The sequence below is a fragment of the Podarcis vaucheri genome (assembly GCF_965113315.1).
Source record: "Podarcis vaucheri genome assembly, chromosome: 10".
Taxonomy (NCBI): domain Eukaryota; kingdom Metazoa; phylum Chordata; class Lepidosauria; order Squamata; family Lacertidae; genus Podarcis; species Podarcis vaucheri.
The window spans coordinates 42,208,451-42,229,483 of record NC_138748.1 but is presented as its reverse complement, the minus strand read 5'-3'; the positions used below and the strand labels follow the sequence as shown (position 1 = coordinate 42,229,483).

At 43.5% G+C, this 21,033-nt stretch overlaps 1 protein-coding gene and 2 long non-coding RNA genes across 6 annotated transcripts in view; 2 read left to right on the top strand and 1 right to left on the bottom strand.

Annotated features, from left to right (window-relative positions):
• The first annotated feature begins 733 nt into the window (after positions 1–733).
• LOC309541865 lies at positions 734–9,585 on the top strand. The gene is made up of 3 exons (XR_014223987.1): positions 734–1,469; positions 7,000–7,099; positions 9,459–9,585. It is a non-coding gene; the product is annotated as an uncharacterized lncRNA (long non-coding RNA).
• On the bottom strand, positions 9,395–13,313 carry LOC309541866. The gene is made up of 3 exons (XR_014223988.1): positions 13,218–13,313; positions 12,949–13,006; positions 9,395–9,899 (listed from the first exon to the last, which is right to left on the bottom strand). It is a non-coding gene; the product is annotated as an uncharacterized lncRNA (long non-coding RNA).
• Positions 9,908–21,033, top strand: part of GRIN2B (glutamate ionotropic receptor NMDA type subunit 2B) — a 285,857-nt gene continuing 274,731 nt past the window's right edge. For 2 of the 4 annotated variants that reach the window (XM_082239983.1, XM_082239984.1), the window contains exon 1: positions 9,908–12,929. The gene's annotated coding sequence lies outside the window, so the exon portion shown is untranslated. The other 2 variants (XM_082239985.1, XM_082239986.1) reach the window with 2 other exon arrangements.

Sequence of the window (21,033 nt, the reverse complement as noted above, 5' to 3'; positions counted from 1 at the left end):
GGTAGAGACTATGCATTCAATTTGTCTTCTGCCTTTTAAGCAACAACCATGCTTTTCTCAAACATAAAAGAGAAGCTCAGAGGCACTTTTTAGTTTTACATGTAAAAGTATTCAAAGGGGTTACTGGGTGATAAAAGTGCACTTTCTTCTAATTCATGGCGCAGAGTTCACACAATGGGCCAGTTGTATGGATAGTGCATTTGCTAAGAACTGTGTCTATAACCATATTCTTTAGAACTTGGGAAACTTTTTTCCCCTTGTGGAAAGGAAGCAACGGGAGAGATTTGGGAGAGTGGGAATAGCAGGCAGGCAAAGGGTTAAGTACCCCCCCCCCCCGCTCCTCTATTCCTGATTACTCCTCTCTAAAGTGCAGTTTCCTGATGCATTTTTGCCAGTGCAATATTGTTAGATGCATATGTGTGTAATGAAGACTTGAGACATTGGGCAGCAATTAGTAATGCTCACAAACTTTCAGAAGATTTTTTTTTTAAATTTACATGGTCTCTCACCCACCCCCCTTAATTCTCAGCCTTACTCGTGTGGTAAAACCTCACAGGCAATTTCTTTCCTTGGGGTTGATCCACATGCACATAACAAGCCTCATTAACCCCCTTCCAAAATGCATTCCTGTGGTTCTAGAATTACAGGTGGGAGAGACTTTGGAAGCCACCCTGCTCATGCGCAGCACAGGATCTGTCATAAAGGATGCGACTGCAGAGTCCGTGACTTATGTACAGTGGCACCTCGGGTTAAGTACTTAATTTGTTCTGGAGGTCTGTTCTTAACCTGAAACTGTTCTTAACCTGAAGCACCACTTTAGCTAATGGGGCCTTCTGCTGCCGCCGCGCCGCCGGAGCACGATTTCTGTTCTTATCCTGAAGCAAAGTTCTTAACCTGAGGTAATATTTCTGGGTTAGTGGAGTCTGTAACCTGAAGCGTATGTAACCTGAAGCATATGTAACCTTAGGTACCACTGTATCTGCTTCAGCACCTCTTGTGAAGGAGAGCTCACCACCCCCTGTGGCAGCCTGTTCCACTGTCACACAGCACTTACAAGGTGGACATTTCTCCCAGAATGTAGTCAAAATTTGCTTTCCTAATTAGAAAGTGGTTCTCCACCTCCCCAAATTCCACTCCTCGTCTATGCTGTTCTTGTTTTTCAGGTTCACACTCACACTATACATGGAAACCACTTGACTTCCCCCAAAGAATTTCACTGGGAACTGTGGTACAGCAACAATTCTCAACACCCTTAAACAAACTACAGTCCCCTGGATCTGTTTGCTTTAAATGTGCTTTAAATGTATGTTGTGGATGTGAAAGCTACCTATTTTCATGAAATGATGTGTGTTGTTTACTTCTGACTGTTTGAGCCTAAGAAGACAGAACTCTTTGCTCCTCATCTCAGAAACAGCTGCACCTACAACTTCTCGCAGGTTTCTGAGGAACCACCCCCAACAGATCTTCAGGTAAGAATCTGAAGTTACTTCAGCAATAGAGAACAAAGCTAGTGGTCGGTCCCATGTTATAATCAGAAAGTAAAGTGCCATTATGAATAATACAGCCAGCAGGACTTGTTTCTTTGGGGCTTTGTGTTTATGAAAAACTTTTGTCCTCCCCACTCAAGGACTTAGAGGGGCTCGTTCTTCATAGTGATGGGAGTTATTAGGCCAGCAGGAACCCAAGATTCATGGCAGAGGGATTTTGCATTCAGTGCACACCAAATTAATTAAGCAGTAAAGAGCAAGTGTGTGATGGGAAGGAAAACACACCTCCTGGTGGCTTGCAAGGAGCTTTGCTTGGAGTCACTGAGGTGCCACCAGAAGGCTTTGAACTGCAAATACAACTTCGTACAGGGAACACTTGTCTTTCTATGTACTTTGCTTCTTATCTATAATTTCTTGTGCACCAAGAAGGAACAGACAGGACTCATTTCCTCCCATGTTCTGAATGTGTACTTAGCACAAAGAGGACGAGGACTCTAATCTAGAGCCCAGCTCCTGCCCTGCTTAGCAGGTGGCTGCATCTGACATGATCCCACTCCACAGCCTCCTTTCTCTGCAGAATGTAGGCTAAAAATCTCCTCCATGATGATTCTCTCGTAACTAAGCAACCCAGGAAGTATCTGCCTGGTAAAATATAAATAAATCTATATTTGTAATATGGAAAGAAAACTGACAGCCATACTTAGCTCTTCTCAGACACCTGCTCCTTGAGATCCCAAAGTGCTTCATAAGACCAACTGGGTTTCAGAAAGCATATGAGGAGGGCTGGCACCGTCGTCCCTGTCATACTGGGATGGAAACGCTGCCCTCTGGGCACTAGTAACCACACCTGGCTCCCTTGGCTTTGGAGATCTCACCAGACTTGGCCCACACTCCTGTCTCCAGTGGTCAGGGAGCAGTGTTCTGATTCCATTGTCAGGAGAGAGAAAGTTGACCCCTCTCCTCAAAATGAAAGCATCTGATTTAGGGTCCTGAGAGCTATACCCAACACCAGCTTCTGTGCTTTTTCTGCACTTTCACAAAACCATGGAAAGGATACAGATTTCTCCGTATAGGTATATGTTTGTGGGGACTCATTTTTTTGCATCAGCGCTGCAAAAAACTCACCCTTTAATGCTGAATTGGACACAGCGCTTTAAAGTGTAGCCCTGTGCCTAGAAACACACAGCACAAAAGGAAGTCTGGATAAGTCCTGAGACAACTGTGGGCCAGTATCAGTTGAGCAACATTAGGCAGCTCTGATTACTGTGCTGGTCCTGAGCCTAGCCAGTAGGGAGGAAAATGCCTCCCTTGCATGTCAGGATGGGATGGACCAGAGCTCAGCCCGAGCAGCCTTTTCTTGAAGCCATCACATATGCAAATGGTTGGGGCAGGGAAGCCCACCAATCTTTTGTACCCTATTCTTGCTGCCCTTATGACTGGCTTTCCATTTCAAAATGCCCCCAGCTTACCTTTTGTTCTGCTGGAAACCCTCTTCCTCCCTTGTTCTCTCCTCTTTCCCTTCCTATTCTCCTCCTCCTCCTCCTCCTCCTCCTCCTCCTCCTCCTCCTCCTCCTCCTCCCCCTTCCCCCTTTGCTATTTTGCATCTTTTCCTTTCTCAGCCCACCACCTTTTGCCTTCTCTTCTGTTCCTCCTCCTATACCCAGCACATACAGAACCTGGCAGAATTGCAAAAAACGGATAATTCCAAATGGAACAGCTGGTGTGTCCTCTGAGTTGGGAGTGAATACGGGAGAACATGAAAAGCACTTATTAAAAATGAGGTGAAGAGCGGGGGCGGGAACAAACCAGAAGAGAAACACAGGATAGCTTTTAGAAAAGTAAAGGGGGAAAAGAAAGCTGCTGGCATGTAGTGCTTTCAGAGTCTCGCTCTCTCCAAGCCATAGGAGACCCAGATGCCTACTCTGGGACAACGGGGGTTCTGGGCAAAAGGTATCGCCATCACCAGAGATGGGGGGTGCAGCTGATGGCTGGGAAACTAGTCCTGCCATTTGCTACCAAGCTGGGGTAACCGTTATCTCTGTTACATCAGGACTGGGAAACTTCAGGCCCAGGGGCAAATATGACCCTCTGGGTTTCTGTCTAAACTGCAACCTCTCTTCTGGTCACACGGCTCATCAGCCCAGTTCCAACCGTTTCTCAAGTGCTCAACTGATCACAATCCGCAGACAAATCGCTGGGGAGAGGTCTTTCAAGTGGGACTCTCTGGAATCAAGGGTTCCACCCCGGCACAAATCCCAAATTGCCGGCCTGCACATTAGGTTAGCCAAGGGGATGCCAGTGGCAACGGCAACTTCCATGTGGGACCGCTCCATCCTGAAAGCGTAAGAATATGTAGACTGGGTCACGACAGAGATGAGCTACATCATGCACAGAATCTCCAAGCCACCACCAGAAACTCTTGGCAGTATCCACCTGTGGATAGCTCAGTTGGTAGTGCATAAGACTCTTAATCTCAGGGTTGAGAGTTTAAACCCCACATTGGGCAAAGCATTCCTGCATTGCAGGGGGTTGGACTAGATATGACCCTTGTGGTCACTTCCAACTCTATACAGTGGTGCCCCGCAAGACGAATGCCTCACAAGACGAAAAACTCGCTAGACGAAAGGGTTTTGCGTTTTTTGAGCTGCTTCGCAAGATGAATTTCCCTATGGGCTTGCTTCGCAAGACGAAAACGTCTTGCGTTTTTTGCAAGTTTGTTTCCTTTTTCTTAACACCGTTAATACAGTTGCGACTTGACTTCGAGGAGCAACTCATAGAACGTGGTGTGGTAGGCTTTTTTGAGGTTTTTGGCGATTTTTGAAGCTTTCCCAAAACTTTCCCGACACCGTGCTTCGCAAGACGAAAAATTCGCTAGACGAAAAAACTTGCGGAACGAATTAATTTCGTCTTGTGAGGCACCACTGTAGTTCTGTGATTTTATCCTCTATAGTAGAGCAGGGGTCCACAAACTGTGTTCCGCAAGCTTCATTCAGGTGGTCTGTAGCGTGTCTGTGAAGAGCACTTAGGTTCCATGGAATTCAAATGGTAATATGAAAAAGCACATTATTAATAAAAGAAGCAACAAAAATACAATTTACAAAATCATACAGCATTCTGCACAATGTATGACAATTGCTGCAGTAGGCTGAAAAGAATCATTTAGAGGTCCTCAGTAGTTTTCAAGCGGTCCATGGGGGAATTTTTTTGGGGGGATCCACTGCATTAGAGGCTTTGCAAGTGATGCAGAGGATCTGCATAGTGAGCCACTCAGCATGTTGGCTTGCATCCTCCATTTTAAGTGTTGCTCCTCATTTGCTCCTCCGCCCATGAGGGGAGGAAGGCGGTATCTCCTCAACTCTCCCTCTATCTGGACCTCCCTGCAACATACCCCACACTATTCTCACCCCTTATTCCTAGGAACAAATGCTGGTGCTGGGCACAGCGGATTGCAGAAGGAGAAGGGAAGGGGGAAAGCCTTGCTCTGTGAACAGTGCAATTGCCCCTGGCATGGAGCAGATTCCTGTGTGGTGTGTAGCTCAGCCTTAAACACTCCTTGGACATTGTTCTCCTTCAACCATAAAATGGCAAGAGAACATTGAGGAATTTGTGCCGGCTGCTCTTTAATCAATATCCTTCTCCTGATGCTTGAGCACAAATGCCTAGGCATCTTCTAGATCAGTGAATTTCAAATTTCATACTCATCTAGGAAGCTTTTCTCCACAGATTTGTCTGCTGGGGCCCTTCGGTGTATGTTTGCCATGGAATCCCTGCGCATTGGCAAGGATTCTGGGACTCATTTAAGGACAGTCTTTCGATTTGCACAGTGCACTGACCAGTCCTATATTGTCCCTTGCTAGAGTCTCATGTGAATAGATATTGCATCCTGCAACAGGCATCATTCTTGTCTGCTGGTGCACAATGAGTGGAAAAATCAGTAAGGGTAAATAAGTGATCTGCTTGACTATGGTTATTTATTTTATTAATGGATTTTCCAGCCATCTTTCAGAGCACAGCCCTCCCAATGCTTTAAACAGAATAAATTAAATAACACAAATACCTTTACCCCCAAACTAAAACGCTACACTTAAACAAAATGCTACACTTAAACAAAAAGGTATTCAGAGTGTTGAAAGGCCACTACAGATGGGGCCATATGTACCCCTCTGGAGAGAGAAAGTCATAGGTGTGGGGACACCACTGGAAAGGCCTTGTCCCCGATACCCATCAGCCTGATGGGCCATTTCAGAGGGCCAGAGAACAGGGCCTCTGAGATTGACCTTAAGATCTGGGCAGACTTGCATGGCAGTTTTTCAAATAACATGGTCCCCAACCTTTCATAGAATCATAGCATTGTAGAGCTGGAAGGGACACTAGGAATCATCTAGTCCAACCCCCTGTAATGCAGGAATATGCAGCTGTCCCATAGGGGGATCAAACCTGCAACTTGTACTATGCTGTAACCAGCTGAGCTATCCAGGCTGGCAGGTTTTCATGGTATAAACATTAAAGCCATTACTTAAAATTACCAGTCTTCTCATTGGGAAAGCCTTTGATAGGCTGCACAGTTCTTGGGAACAGAAACGAAAATTTCTTCATTTGGACTGGAATGTTATTTGATGAGGTGAAGGGGTAGGCAGGGTGACTGTGTTACAGAAAGCCTTTTTTAATTTATTTTTGCATAGTGTTGCCTTTATTCAGATCTAACAAGAATTATGCACAAGATACTTGCTCTACTGCTCCCTTATTAGTGCCTCCTTTTTAGCAGCATGGTGGGTTGCAGCTGCTCATCTGACCTCTGTCCATTTGCATTGCTACTGCTTACTGGGAGGCAGTGGAGGAAGGACAAAGAGGCAGGGAGTTTGTGCCTTGCAAATGCACAGACAGGAGCACCTGATTGGCTTTGCTGGCACATCTGCAGTGTGACAACCTCGCTGCTGCCTTGCCTCTTCCCCTCTGCCTTCTGGTACGCAGCAGTGACACGACCAATGGCCCCACTGCACCATCCACTACTACCTTTTGGGGTTTGCTTTATAATGTGATGGATTTTTTTGGGCCAGCCCTGTTTGAGTCTATGCCAAATTTTTGCTCTTATGAATAGATTCATCATATGCCCAGATCGCTACAAGCCTGTCATGGGCTGTGTTAACTGTTTTTGTACACAACTGATGACAGGTGTGCTGGTGACTTAGATGCTTGGTGAACTTATTGCAGGAACTAGTGACTGCATACTCATTCAAACTGGATCAGTGCTCTCTCTCTCTCTCTCTCTCTCTCTCTCTCTCTCTCTCTCTCACACACAGAAACAAGCTCCCACAAAAGATTGTTCGCTGGCCTTAATGTTTGAATTTCAAATTTTGTAGCCATAGGGGGTAGAATTCACTTTAAGAACCCCTTAAATAGGTCACAATTTGTGAAGCAATACTGCTTACAGATGTAATAGAAGAGAGAATCAAGACACCCATATTTTCAAAATGTTGATTAAAAATGAAATGTTGCTCAATGTGTACAACAGCTAAAAAAATCAGTGTGGGAAGATGTCGTGGTTCAGCAAGGTCCGTTCTTGGGGTCCACTTGGAAGATTTTGTACTCCTCACAACAACAACAGAAAACAGGTAACATTTTTTAAATAGGAGGCTTTAAACATTAAACATGGATAGGCTTGTTTAATGTTTTTTTGTTTAAAAATAAAGGAGTTAGTTAATCCTGTTGAAAATTGTAGAGAAATTAATTTAAAGCAAGCATACATTTTTGAATGTTGTAAAGAAATAAGGGAGAAGCTTGAGACATGTATTATTTTCTCACAATCAGACATGCCATATTTTCTACATCTAGATTTGAAATGAAACATTCTAGGTACCGTATTTTTCTGTCTATAAGACATCCCCAGACACCTCCTATTTTGGGGGACTCCGATTTAAGAAAATGTGGGGAGATCTATCCGTTTATAAGATGCCCCCAAATTTTGGACATTATTTTTTTAGGGGGGAAATCTAGTCTTATACACGAAAAAATACAGTATATATGGCAGCTAGCTGACAATTCAAACCTGTATATACATTCCCATTTGCTACATCCTGTGTGCTTCCACTGCTGGTTTGGGAAGCAGTGTATGCACAACCTTAGCCACAATCCATATCTATCATGTAGTTTCTTATGGGAGTCTGCATTTTGATGCATATTCCCGCTAAACCAGCTTTGTTCCTTATTGAGAAAAAGAACAATGTAGCTGCACTGTAAGCCATTAAATGTGTACATAGCCTGCGTGGGCAAGATGTCAAGGTTCAGGGAGGTTAGAAGATTTGCTGGCTGAGGAGCTATAGCATTTGATGAAAGCCAGGCTATATGAGATATGACGGTGCAGCAACAGTTTCATTGAAATTTTGCTCATTTCAGATTTGCTAGTGGAATGGCTGAAATGGAGTGGAGTCATGGGTGAGATGTGTCTGGCACTTAAAACAGATTCCATGTCCCTGTTGACAATACCACTTTCTATTAGTAGCAGACTTGGTATAGTGGAAATTCCTCTTCCATTGACTTCAATGGGGAGGTGGAAATTAAATAAAAACTAGCTGTCCCTGTGTCAACAGTTTGTCTGCCATGTTGTAACATGGATATGGTGTAACTTAGCACCCACAGCACCACTAGTATATAAACCCTATAGAGAGACTATAACTCAGACAACAAGATACATGATATGGGGTCTATATCTTTCTCATCTAAAGTCATGCATACTCAGAGCTCACAAGGGGGGGGGGGGCTTCGGGGATGGAAAGCTATGGAGAAAGAGCACAAAATAGCCTGGCCTCACAACACAGATAGGAACTTGATTACATTGCCAACCCAAACAGCAAGGGACTGCAGACATGAACATACAACACCTCTCCAACAAATGGGGGTTGCTAGGAGGGCTGAGCACCCCACACAGGTAAGAGGCAGCACATGGCACCAAGTATAAGTGTTGCAAATACTAGGCTATATTTATTAGTACCTTTGCATAAAGTAGCATTTTCACATTGAACTGTATATTCTTGCAATGTTTGTTGTTGTTTAGGTTGTCTTCTGTTGCTTTCATTTCCTGTCTACTTGCCTGCTGTGTAAGTGCACTCACCACATGCTGGGTGCACCTGCCATCTTCTCTCCTGGATCAAGTTCCGGGGAAGCCTCTACTTCAGGCATTCAGCAGAGCTAGATCTGCACAGTACCACCCAGGTCCCTGGTGCCAGTGAGGAAGCCCAGCGGCGGAGCAAGCCAGTCGGGTGCCTGGGGTGGTCCATGTGCCCTGCACCCAGGGGCAAGGCCAGCCGCCCACGGGACGGGGCGAGCCGGGGCAGGACAGCTGAGGGGGAGGCGGCGGGCAGACCATTTGGGGCAGGAGAGACATGTAGCTTGGGCACCCACCCCCACCCCCTTCCACCACCCCTGAGGAAGCCACAGTGCTTCCTTCTCAGAGTTGTTTCTCAAGAATAGAATAGTACGCAGAAAAGCACGTAAAAGGTACCCAGTTGATGTTTGAGCAGAAAGGGTGCTCAGAAAATGACAACTAAGTAGGCTGCTCACCTCTTATATGCGGGGAGTGGGGATCCGTGTATGTGTGCGCGCATGATGTGTCATTCACTAGATAGGGAAGGAAAGCAGCATTCGCCTCGCATCTGAAAGATTTGCATCCACTCCTATTTGAAGACACGCCTGGGAACAGCCTGAGTTGGCTGGCTTTACAGATGCTCTTGAGGCATAATCACAGGTGGCCTGAAATGCAGGGGAGGGAGGCTGCCCCTGGCCCACCTAAATTGCACCCCTGCTCAGCTGGGTCAAAGGCAGGGTTTGGAGGTGAAGAAATGCCACCCCCTCCTATCAGCTTGAATCTGTTTAAAACAAATCCTGCAAATAATAAAAAAAGGTAAAAGTCATTCTGGAAAGCAGTTCTATAATTTTCATTCCTATTTTTTAACCACCGGTGTTTTCCCCTTGCAGAAGGAAACTTTACAAATAAATTGGCTACAGAAGCAACCCTCTGTGCAAATTACAAGGGATAAAGGAAAGAGGAAGGAAGGCAAGAGCTGCAGCAGGACTGTACAAAGAAAGGCAGAAAGGAGCACGGGAGATTGTTCATTGTGCAGGTATGCAGGAAAACAGGGTCCTTGTCTGCTTTGGGCTATAATAATCTTCCATTTTAAATACTGCACACAGAGGAGCTGTTTCCACAGTTCTCACTGAGCTTAATTTGGAAACCTTCCTTGCCTTAAAACACTCCACTGCTGCCCGTATGGTCTTATCTAGAGGACCTGGCCATGCCTCAACTGCATTTTAGCCTTCACAGGATGCTCTTCCAAGTTGTTATCCAGTCCAGATGATATATTGGATGGAGAATGTAGTCTGCTGAATGATGTGCATTCTGGCCTATGAGCATCCAGCCTGGAAAGAGACGTTAATTTTAATTTATGCAGGGCAACAACGCTCAACACAGTACATTCATCTCTTTGTTTCAAGGAAATTATTTGGCCATATTTTACGTGGCTGAAGAGGGTCTCCGAGTGTCAAACTCGGGCAGCACCTCCTGTTGCAGCCCATTTGGAAAAGATGAAAAGACGACAGGTGTCAAACTGTCTCAGCTAGGGAGGCCAATTGATGGTATTTTCTTAAAGAAATGTGCTAACAAAAATGACAAACTATTAATTGTGCCCTTCCTTTTCCTTTCTTGCTTTGCAGAAAGGGGGCGGGGGGAGTTAGGACAGCTGGCATTGCAGCTCTATCTACCACAAAACAAGGAAGCTCGAAAGGCTGTCAGTCACAGATGGCTTAATTAGTCCTCAGAGGTAGTGCAATTAGACCCTTCCTTCAGATTCAAGTTTTCCTCAGTAAAGATCATTCCAAAGCTAATAATACATAAAAGAGGAAGATGAAAAGGAAACTAAGAAGAAGAAGGAGAAGGGGGAGGAGGAGAGAAAGTGGAGAGGGGGCAGTGAAAAAAGTAGAAAGCACTTGGGCAAGGAGTTCTTAGCATATAATTATTTCTTGAGCATTTCCTTTTCTCCACGGCTCTAAAGCAATTCAGAAGAACTGGTGGATGTTGCATGGAGAATGAACGCAAATTGGCTTGCTTGAAATCACAGCTTGTGGAACCTCTCAGGCAAAAATCTGCTTTAGGAGAGGAGTTTTTGAGGGCCTGTGCTGTCATCCAGGAGACAGCAGCCCCTTTTGGGGTGTTTCCTGGGTGGCGGGAGATGGTACTATTGGATGCACATGGGATGTGGCACCCCAGGCCACACTGGTTCCATATTTGGAATAATGCTGGACCCAGCATGGGCATACCCAAGGGTGGATGCAGCCAGAGGAAGCTTGAGCAGAAAGCAGAAGGGACTGGAGCTCATTTTGCACACAGTGCAGAAGCAGAGCCAGGTTTGTCACTCAAGAGAGAGTCGTACCTGTGTGAGATGCATATTTGCAAGTGTATTTGTTTCTTTCAAAATGTTAGTTATACACTTGAAACATCTGAGTACACATAAGTAAGAGAAAGCTCTTGTCTTGGGTAGAACTCAGGTGAAGTTTGCCACAAAGGGATGGGGAAAACTGAACCAGCCCATTTCCTCAAAACAAAGATATGGTTGGAATGAGCCTTCTCTTTTCTTGCATCTAGTCACCACTATAAAGTGGAAGCTGCTTGCTCCATTCCATAATTCTGACAGTGACTGCATCCCTTACCCTCTGCTCTGCCTGTAGGATGACATATCCATTTGAAATTATGGAGGAAGTAAAGAGGCAGAGTAGTATTCCTTAAGGACATAACTTATTGTTATGTGGTGGTTTATTTAAGGCACTTCCAGGCAGCATAGGTACCAATGTCAGGATACAATGCCTTGAATATGAGGACTGATCTTTCGAATCTTTAATTCGATTACTCAAGCTTAAACAAGTGTTCAGTGATATAACACAGAGCACTACATACCAGTTTAGATATCTTCCAAAGATTACTAATCCCAGTATAGCTGCCTTTGAAAGAGTGGTGTTAAGAGACATACAGAAAATAGAACAATCTTCCAAAAGATGGCATATTTATGTTGGCATGAAAAGGCTGTTTTGGATTCCTTGGCCAACAACTTATAGTTATTAAACCAGCAATAAGGGTTCAGCAGCGGTGATTCAGCAGGGGGGGGGGGGAAAGGATTATTGCCTGGACATACACCACCAACGTATTACACATTAGAGCCAGTAATTCATTGGTGTGGAGGAGCCACGTGTTAGAATCACATCTGTTTCAACTCTGTTCCTATGTAAGACCTCAGTCAAACCTTACTCAGTATATTCATCCTTCTTCTATCAATGGAAAGCTCCTTATTCCTGTACCACAGGTTTGGATTTGAATTCAGAAGATTTTTTAAGATAAGATACTATGTCCTCTTAGAAAACTAAAATTTCCATATTGATAACTTTGTATATCCCAGTGCTAGAAGTTCCATCCTTCTTGGCTGTGCTTAGATGCAGGAATATGTAAGAGAATTTCAAGAGGTATTCTAATCCTGTTATTGACTGTGGCCTCATATTGTGCAGTCTAATATTGTTCAATAGGTGATTTTCAATAATATCATTTTAGGATTTATAGCAATGATACTTCTGTCCAAGGAAGAAAAATTGAGACAATAAAGATTTAATAACTGCCTTCCATGCATATTCTCCATTTGGTGTCTGAAGAAGTACAAAGAGAGGCTCAGTCCTGGAGATCTTGTTCTGTATTGTTTGGAGAATTGTTTTATTGTCTTCATGTGCTGTATTGTTTGGGGAATTGGATTGTTGAATACACAGTGGCTGCAGCTTGTATCTTTTGAATATGTTTATATCAATATGAGTTTTAATTGGGTCCCTGTGACTTGGTATCTTTGTTACCTTATACTGAGTCAGACCATACAAGCCCAGTATTGTAGCCCCTGGAAATATTGGTGGTTCAACCTGGGGTCTTCCTCAGTCAAGGCAGATGCTATAATTCTGAGTAGCGGTTCATTGTGGACTTGATGCTGCACATTATGCAAGTTCTTCTTTGAACATGCGTGGATTAAGTTACTGCTTATCATATAATGTATTTACTTATTTAGTTTACATTTACATGCCACCTTTCTCTGGCCCGAGAGAAAGGCATTAAAAAAAACTGTGGGAAACTGCAGTCAAACATAACTATGCATAAGTGCTAGTTAGTGCATGAAGGGTTTTAACCGTAGAACTCTGTTCCTAGACTCAGCTAGGTCACATCCTCTCTTCTTCGTGAGGAAATGAATCTTCTTCTCTTCCTGTTCCTCACACTCTCTTTCTTCTTGCCATGAAATCCACTAGGCCGGTTGTGTCTGAACAGGACCCAAGTTCAGACTGCATGTTTGAAACTATGTGCTGCATTTTGTACCCTGTGATCTCCTTGCTGCTGCATGGATTAGCGCATTAACCAGACATTTGGATTTAGTAAGTAAATATTTTAAACTTACTTAAAAGTGTGTGGTCTGTTCATTGCCAGAGGAGTAGAGAGAAAGGGGCAAGAGCTGTAAGGAGACCGGATGTGCAGAAGGGTTTGTTTTATTACATGCTATGCTGCCAGTTAACTCTGAGAGTGTTTTTAACTCTCTCCCACTGGAGGCCCCATGTTTTGAATCTAAGCGCCCAGCCAATACCTCTGTTAATTATGTTGTGGAGGTGGGGGGATGATTAACAAAACCAATCCTCCTGGCAAACTGGGAATATCCCCTCACTCACCCAAGTTTAGAATATTCCACCATTCTTCAGCAGAGTTTCTTTTTCTTTGAGAAAAATAAGTAACTCACGTAAATGTAAACAAGCTTTAATAATAAACTGAGAGAAAACTGTAAAAAAAAAACCATAATGAGAGAAACTAAATACAAAAACATGAGGCAAGTCTCAGGCAAGAGGCAAGAAGAGGCAGTTGGTGCCTCTTAACTGACATTCTTAACTGAACACACACTGAAGGGAGGGGCTGATTCTGGAGCATAACCCACAAGCCCCGCCCACCAGATATCAAGCATTCTACTATTCATATTAGGCCTCAGTATTAATTACTCATGTGTAGGTACGACAGTGCTAGTTCAAGCATGAGGAGCAGAGTCTACCATGACCTTGTGGGGCCACTGTAGAGGTGGCACCTGCTGTCCTCTGAATCAGACTCCACCTTGATTCTGCCTATCAGCCTAAACTCCTCTTGCCATGCCCTGGCACTTCCACATTTCTTCACTTTCTTCTGCTGCTGCTTTATTTTATTGGTGGTCCTCCAAATTTGGGGTTTTTTGTGTTGTTGTTTTTTGCTATGAAGCAAAGTTCAAAGCTGGGTAATCCTTCAATGAAACTATCTGGCAGATTTCTTAACACTGAGAACAAAATTAAAGTCAACTGTACTTAAATGTGGACTTGGGGACTACTTCATTTCAGTGAAGGCAGCTGAAATGTAAAGGTCCAAAACTGACTCCATAAAGAGGAGTCGGCACGTCCTACAGCCAAGATGACATGGCACAGGCTTTGAGTTTGGCCATTTTCTGATTCTTCTTTTAAGGCAACGTGTGAGTCATAGAAAGTCAAACCAAATTATGCTTGAATAGCTGAATCAAGAGGTAAAATAACAATATTCAATTAACTTGGATTTACCCCAAGTTGGCTTGGTATGATGCCTTACAGAGAACTTGTGAATCATTAACATTTGAGTGGTGGTGGTTTATGGTGCCTGGAACATTTCTGGAACTGTATAAATGTTAAATAATAGGAACAGCACTGCTTGCAGCAGAGGCTGTACTACTGGCTGACCAAAACAACCTGTACGCATTAAAATATGTGAAGGGATGTGTGTGTAGATATGCGCATGTGCATATCTGGGTGAATTAATAGGGAGTGTGCCTCATAGTCTGGATCAGCTGGGACCAAATCTCTATTCTCTAAGTATACGGTTATAAGATTTATCTGCGTTCCCATTACCAAAACACTCATTACAATAAGCCCCACTCACTTCAGTGGGTCCTACAGTGGGAGACAACAATGAGGTGGCAGAAAGAATTTACAAGGCTGTCCCAGGCATGTCTACTCAGAAGTAAGTTCCACTATGTTCAGTGGAAACTTACTCTTAGGGGATAGGATTGTAGACTAAAACCAATAAAGGAGTTCACTTGAGGGATAGTTCTCTAAAGAAAAGGCTGCCAGGCCACTGAAATTATATCTCATTACAGTGGTGCCTCGCAAGACGAAATTAATTCGTTCCGTGAGTTTTTTCGTCTTGCGGTTTTTTTCGTCTTGCGAAGCACGGTGTCGGAAAAGTTTTGGAAAAGCTTCAAAAATCACCAAAGTCTTCAAAAACCTCAAAAAAGGCTACCACACCGCGTGCTATGAGTTGCTCCTCGAAGTCAAGTCACAACTATATTAACAGTTTTAAGAAAAAGGAAACAAACTTGCAAGACGTTTCCATCTTGCGAAGCAAGCCCATAGGGAAAATCGTCTTGCGAAGCAACTCAAAAAACTAAAAACCCTTTCGTTTTGCGAGTTTTCCGTCTTGCGAGGAATTCGTCTTGCGAGGTACCACTGTACAGGATAAAAAGTATTCTAGCGCAAATTACAGTGAAGCCTGCAAAATAAATATTAAAACACACTTTTATTGCTCTGTGAAAATGGGTTGTTTGCATTACTATTTTCTATACTCTACCTTTACTTAGCAGCAATTTGGATATGGTGAAGGAAGTATGTATCAGACTGCAAATTTATAATAACTGGGAGCTATTAAATTGCCTTTTTGTTCTGAGGTAGCTGACCAGAGTTTGGCCTCTTTGGGGCATCAGTTGCAATCTTTTTTCTGCATCATCACAAAAGCTGAACAAAATAATTTCCAAGCCGTTTTCAATTGCATTTTATGTTTCTTCCCATTGCCATGACATTTATTTTTTCACACATGAGATTGTTTGGCTTGTACAAAGGAAATGAATGCTTTTGTTCATGGTTCTGTAGTTGAGACCTATGAGACATAGCTCTGCCAAACAAGTTGATATGCATGGTGTTGGTGCGACATCACACTTTGTACCGTTGTGCTGGTGTTGCAGCATACTGGCTGGGATGCTGTGCTCCTGCATTATCAGCAGCTATAGTTGCTGGATGTTACCTGGGACTAAAGAGCTGAAGGAAGGCACATGGTACTTTCTGTCACCAGCCAGGTGTGCTAGGGTCATCAGGAGGTTGCACAAACATAACAGCAAGGGTGAGGCTAACCTGGCATCCTTCAGCCAGAGAAGGAGCTGGAGGGTCTTTGCTTTGGCCCACTGTGCAAGAAAGAACATTCTGCCCAAACTTCCTGATGCCCAACGACTGTGTTGCACCACTTTCCCTCAGCTATGTGGTTCTCTGGCTCCAGTATCTGACCTACCGTATTTTTCGCTCTATAACACGCACCCGACCATAACACACACATAGTTTTTAGAGGAGGAAAATCCGTAGGCATGCCACCCATAGGCATTCCCTCCATAACACGCACAGACATTTCCCCTTACTTTCTAGGAGGAAAAAAGTGAGTGTTATGGTGCAAAAAATACGGTACCTCAATTTTCCTGCACCACCTCCTGCTCTCACTAAGCCCTGATCTGGGTTTCTGCTAGGTATTCCCAACTCTCTTTATTTTCGCTGCCATCACAGATGCCAAGTATCTGAATGACCCCACCTCTAGGGTAGCCAGTCAAGAGGCCTGTGCGTATGCTGAAACAGTTTAATTGATAACAGAAGTAATAAAAGCTTTGATGGTAATTCAGCGCACAGAAGCGTAAGGTTTCAGTTGTACACTTTCTTGGATTTTACCTTGGTTCATATAAAGACTCCTATCTAGTCTACCCTTCCAAATCCTCCCTCACCATTTGTGCCCAAACCATGACTAGCAACAATACTGACCCCATTCTATCTCACTAACCCTGCCATAACAAACCAAACACCCTCTCCCACATCCAATCACCGTTCACTTCCAACTTTCCAAGTACTGTTTCTCCTCTTTCCAAAGGAACACTAATCCTACTTCACCTAATATACTTACCTACACATCTAGCAGATACATACCATATTGGCCCAAATATAAGCCACACCCGAATATAAGCGGCACCTTTAAAATTCAAGGGGGGGGGGAGACAAAAAGACAATACCCGAATATAAGCCTCTCCCTTAAAATTCCACAGGCACTCACACCCATTTTACTGTATATCTGTTTCAGCAGTGATATTGTAAAAGCCAATTTTTGTAAGGTTGCAAATTTAAGCCACACTTTAACTTTTCATGGTCGGAATTTGGAAAAAAGTGAGACTTATATTCAGGCCAATAAGGTACTATCCCATATCTGTGTACCTTGATTACTCTAATATTTACACAATATCATTTACACATACCTCAGAACATTGCAGACTGCAAAATTAAAAGGATGTATGCTCCAGGCCCTGTCACTAACCAAGACACCCAGGGCCACTGGAACGCTCACCTCCATGCCTCCCGGAAAGATAATATAGTAGGGAGACCAGTTGGGCCCCATTCATCACCCACCTTATGGGAAAAGGGGATACAAGCAAAAGGAAATAATGAACCCCCTCCTGCACTAAAATCATATGTAACATAAGATCCAGCAAGAAATAGCAATTGCAATGCTTTCCATGCAAGTAGGCACTTCCTTACAGCTGCAAAACGTCCAGAATTTCCTAGAGATAGCTAGGATTTGGTCGTCAGAAGCAGTGTCTGGTCAAAAAACGCTGGAGTGTCCTGGAAGTATAGATTTTGGCAATTTCCCCCCTAAAAAAATTGCTCAAAAACTTCTTTTTGTGATTTTGCAAGAGAGAGAGAGAGAGAGAGAGAGAGAAAAGAAAAAAGAAAAAAAAGTTCAACAGCTTTTGTGCTTGGACTTTGACTTTTTGAAATCTGGCAACCCTACTTAAACTAAGAAATTCACATATGGACATGCCAAATGAAAAACTAAAGGAATGAAGAGTTGACACCATTGTTTCCCTTCCCCTTTCCTTTCTCCCTTTGCTTTGTGTCTATTAGATTGTGAATTTGTAGGCAGGGAGTAACTCATCTTTAAATATATGCAGAGCACTTAGAAAATGTTAGGTGCCTTGTATTTTGAGGGATGGTGTGATGAGAATGAAGCAGTGTAGTGATGGCATGTGTTGCTATCATGTTGCAGAGAAGGGTGTGAAGACATTTGGCCGGGATTGGGACAAGAGCAGGATTGGAGAGGACTTGTTTACATATCCCTGTGGAGGCAGCCTTGTCAGTGTAACCACATGTATCTACAGTAGCATAGCAGGTTGTACAGCCTTTGCAACATAAAAACTCCTGTACCTTTCAGATGTCAGGTGGGGAGAATCGTAGCAGGTGTACCTTTTCAGACTTCTGTTGTGCTGTGAAATGACAAAGCTGCACCTGCTGAGATTCTCTCTCCTACACAACGGTGAAGGTACAGAGGCTCCTGTCTTGAAAGGCTGGCCATCCCTGTAGTATAATAAGTTGTTATAATGGGAGTGTAGCTACTGCAGCATGATGGATTTGTCCCATTTGCCTTGTACAGGATGCTACACTAGCTATGTCAGCATGTGCCGCTGTCTCTGCAATCGCAGCTCTCTGTATCAGTTGGGCTGGAGTACGAAAGTAGATGGCTGAGAGCACAGCTCCTTAGCCAAGTCAGGTCTGATACCTGCATTACTGGAACAGGGTAGTTCCTGTTTTACTGTGGCTCCATTTAATAAACCATAGCTTGGTGTTACTTGCAAACAAAACCTAAGTTGCTTCTGCTGATTTCTACATCCCGTTTTGGTGGATACCAGCTTTTTTTTTGCTTTTAATTGTGACCAGTGGATAGATATCCGACATGTGAATAGGCCAAATCTCGAGCACACATGCCTGGCTTTTGGGAACCTTTCTTTTCATACTGCAGGCTGACCCTTGTGTGCATAAATAATAATAATAATAATGGCTTAGTGCAGGTGTGGAGAACCTTTGCCCCTCCAGATTTTGCTGAACTATAACTGCCATCATTCTTGGCTGTTGGCCATGCTTGCAGGAGCTGATGCGACTTGTAGTTCAGAAACATCTGGCACACCAAAGGTTTTCTATATCTGAATTAACAACAACAACCACCTGGCCTTCACCCTAAGGCACTAGAGTGGGTTACAACAACTAAAACACAACCCACTCACAGAAGGCACACATCCACATAAACTTTTTGTCATAAGTAAACCTCTTTCGCAGGTAATAACGAAGGGCTCTACAATAAATCAAGGGCCACACACAATTAACAAGATATCTGAAAGACAGAATGTCAACAGGTGAAGCTTTCCCCATACCAGTAATAGCATTTCCATATACAGTACTAGAAGAGGCTTAGCCTTTGATTTTCTGCCTGTCACGCAGCTGTTAAAAACACGAAAGCCCTGCTCTCCCTTCATGCCAACTCTAAAACATGCTGTGAAGCCCTGGACCTCAATCCTAGCCCCAGCTACATCACTGAAAACAGATACATACATACATACATACATACATACATACATACATACCTACATACATACTGTACATACATACACAAATGTGAAAGGCCATTTTAAGGAATAAATCTGATCTGTAATCACAATGAATCACACACAGAAGTCCACACACAGAAGTCCCTGCTGAATTTGATTTGGTTGCATCATGGTGCATCCATGGTAATCTTGAGACAAATTAGGTAGAGAGGTCATGATGCCCTAGGCTACCCAGCAAGCTGGCATTGCTGATTTCAAGTATTTTATTTTATTTTATTTTATTTTATTTTAAAATGAGCTGGAATTTAATCCATGATTCTTCAAGCCCAACAGTTTTTTTATTTAAAAAAAACCAAATAACCTTTGAAACATGATTCTAACGAATATGCATCCATATGTGGATTTTTAAAGAGGCATATATTTTCATTTATTTGAATGGCCTTGAGAGAATAAAACCAAGAGTACATTTTATATGAGTTTTCATTTATATGAGGCTTCACAAGGGACACAAAGTATATTTGGATAGCTTGAGCTTTTAAATAACTGTGGTTTGGGGAAATGTTTCTACCAAATTCTATATACCATGACTGAGGAGGATCGTTTACGCCATCTGTGCTATCTGATTATGTGTTTGAATACTGCGTGTGCTGTTTGTCTTACTGTGCTGGCAATAGGTGCGAAGGAAGTATTAGCTACACCACTGATATGACATGAGAGGAATTAGCTCTGTGTTGATTGTGTAACTACTGCTCCTAAGCATGGCAATATTTTTCTTCCACAGAAGGATACAACTTGGCTTACTTATTTAAATCACCTGAAGCCATCTGCCCTGTAGATTCCAGGTTCATTCTTCTTTGCCTGTGGCACAGTAATCTGGATTTACTGCTAGCAAAATGTCTGTCATGATAGGTGTGAGTGGGTGGGTGTTCACGGAGGGCCTGTATATTTCAGGAACACAAAGGTGCAATGAGTCAATGCTCAACAATGTGTATATTGTACCTCAACACCTATGAAATCCCTATCACTGAAGTCTGCACCATGTGGCAAGGGTGAGGGGATAATTTTGTTTCCAATGCAGATGTTTCGAATCTGTTCCCATAGGAAAGTATAGCAGCCTCAAAGGAACCTTTATTATGTGGAGGGAAACAGCCCACTGCCTGTGGTGACCCCCAAATCTGGTGGTGGTGGGAAAGGTTGGGGCTAGAAAGAAGATTTCATCCCTCTTGGCTGCACTTGTCTCCTGGAACTCAGTGGGAACCTTTGAAGACCAAGTCAGCACCTATACACAAAGAATCATAGAGTTGGAAGGGACCTTGAAGGACATGTAGTCCAGCCACCTGCTCAGTGCAGGATCTTCAATGCAAAATGCAACTACAACACTCCTGACAGGTGGCAACTGAGCCTCTGCTTCAAGTACCTCAAGCCAAGGAAAACCCATCATCTCCTAGGGCAGCCTGCTCCTCCACCACATAGCTCTTACCATTAGGAAGTTTCTCCTAATGCTTAGATGAAATCTGCTTCCCTACCACTCTCCATTGGGACTCATCCTGCTCTATGGAGCAACTGAGAGCAAGCCTGATGCTTCATTTTTTGCATGAGAGCAATTCAGATATTTGAAGATGGCTATTGTGTCTTCTCTAAATTTTACCTTCTTCAGGCTAAACATAGGCAGGTCTTTCACTATTTCCACATAGGCCTTGTTTTCAGCCCCTTCGCTACCCTGATGCCCACCTATCTCTTGATCTTCATAACTTTGCCTCAGTTCTATTTCTTGGTCATGCAATCATGGGGTGCAACCCAGGAATTGGCTTTATGCAAAAGAATATTTATGTATCTCTTTCTGCTTCTTAGCTTGGGTCAGGCATCCAGTGGGCATCATGCCTTCCCAGAAATTTGAACCTGGGCTTCCCTCATCTAAATTTAACACCCCAGCACTGCACCAACATTATTGTGTAGGTTAATCTGTGGAGAGAGCTGCCTTGAATCAGGAGTGTGTACTCAAGAACAATTTGCCCATTCCTAGTCCTTTGATTAAATGGGAT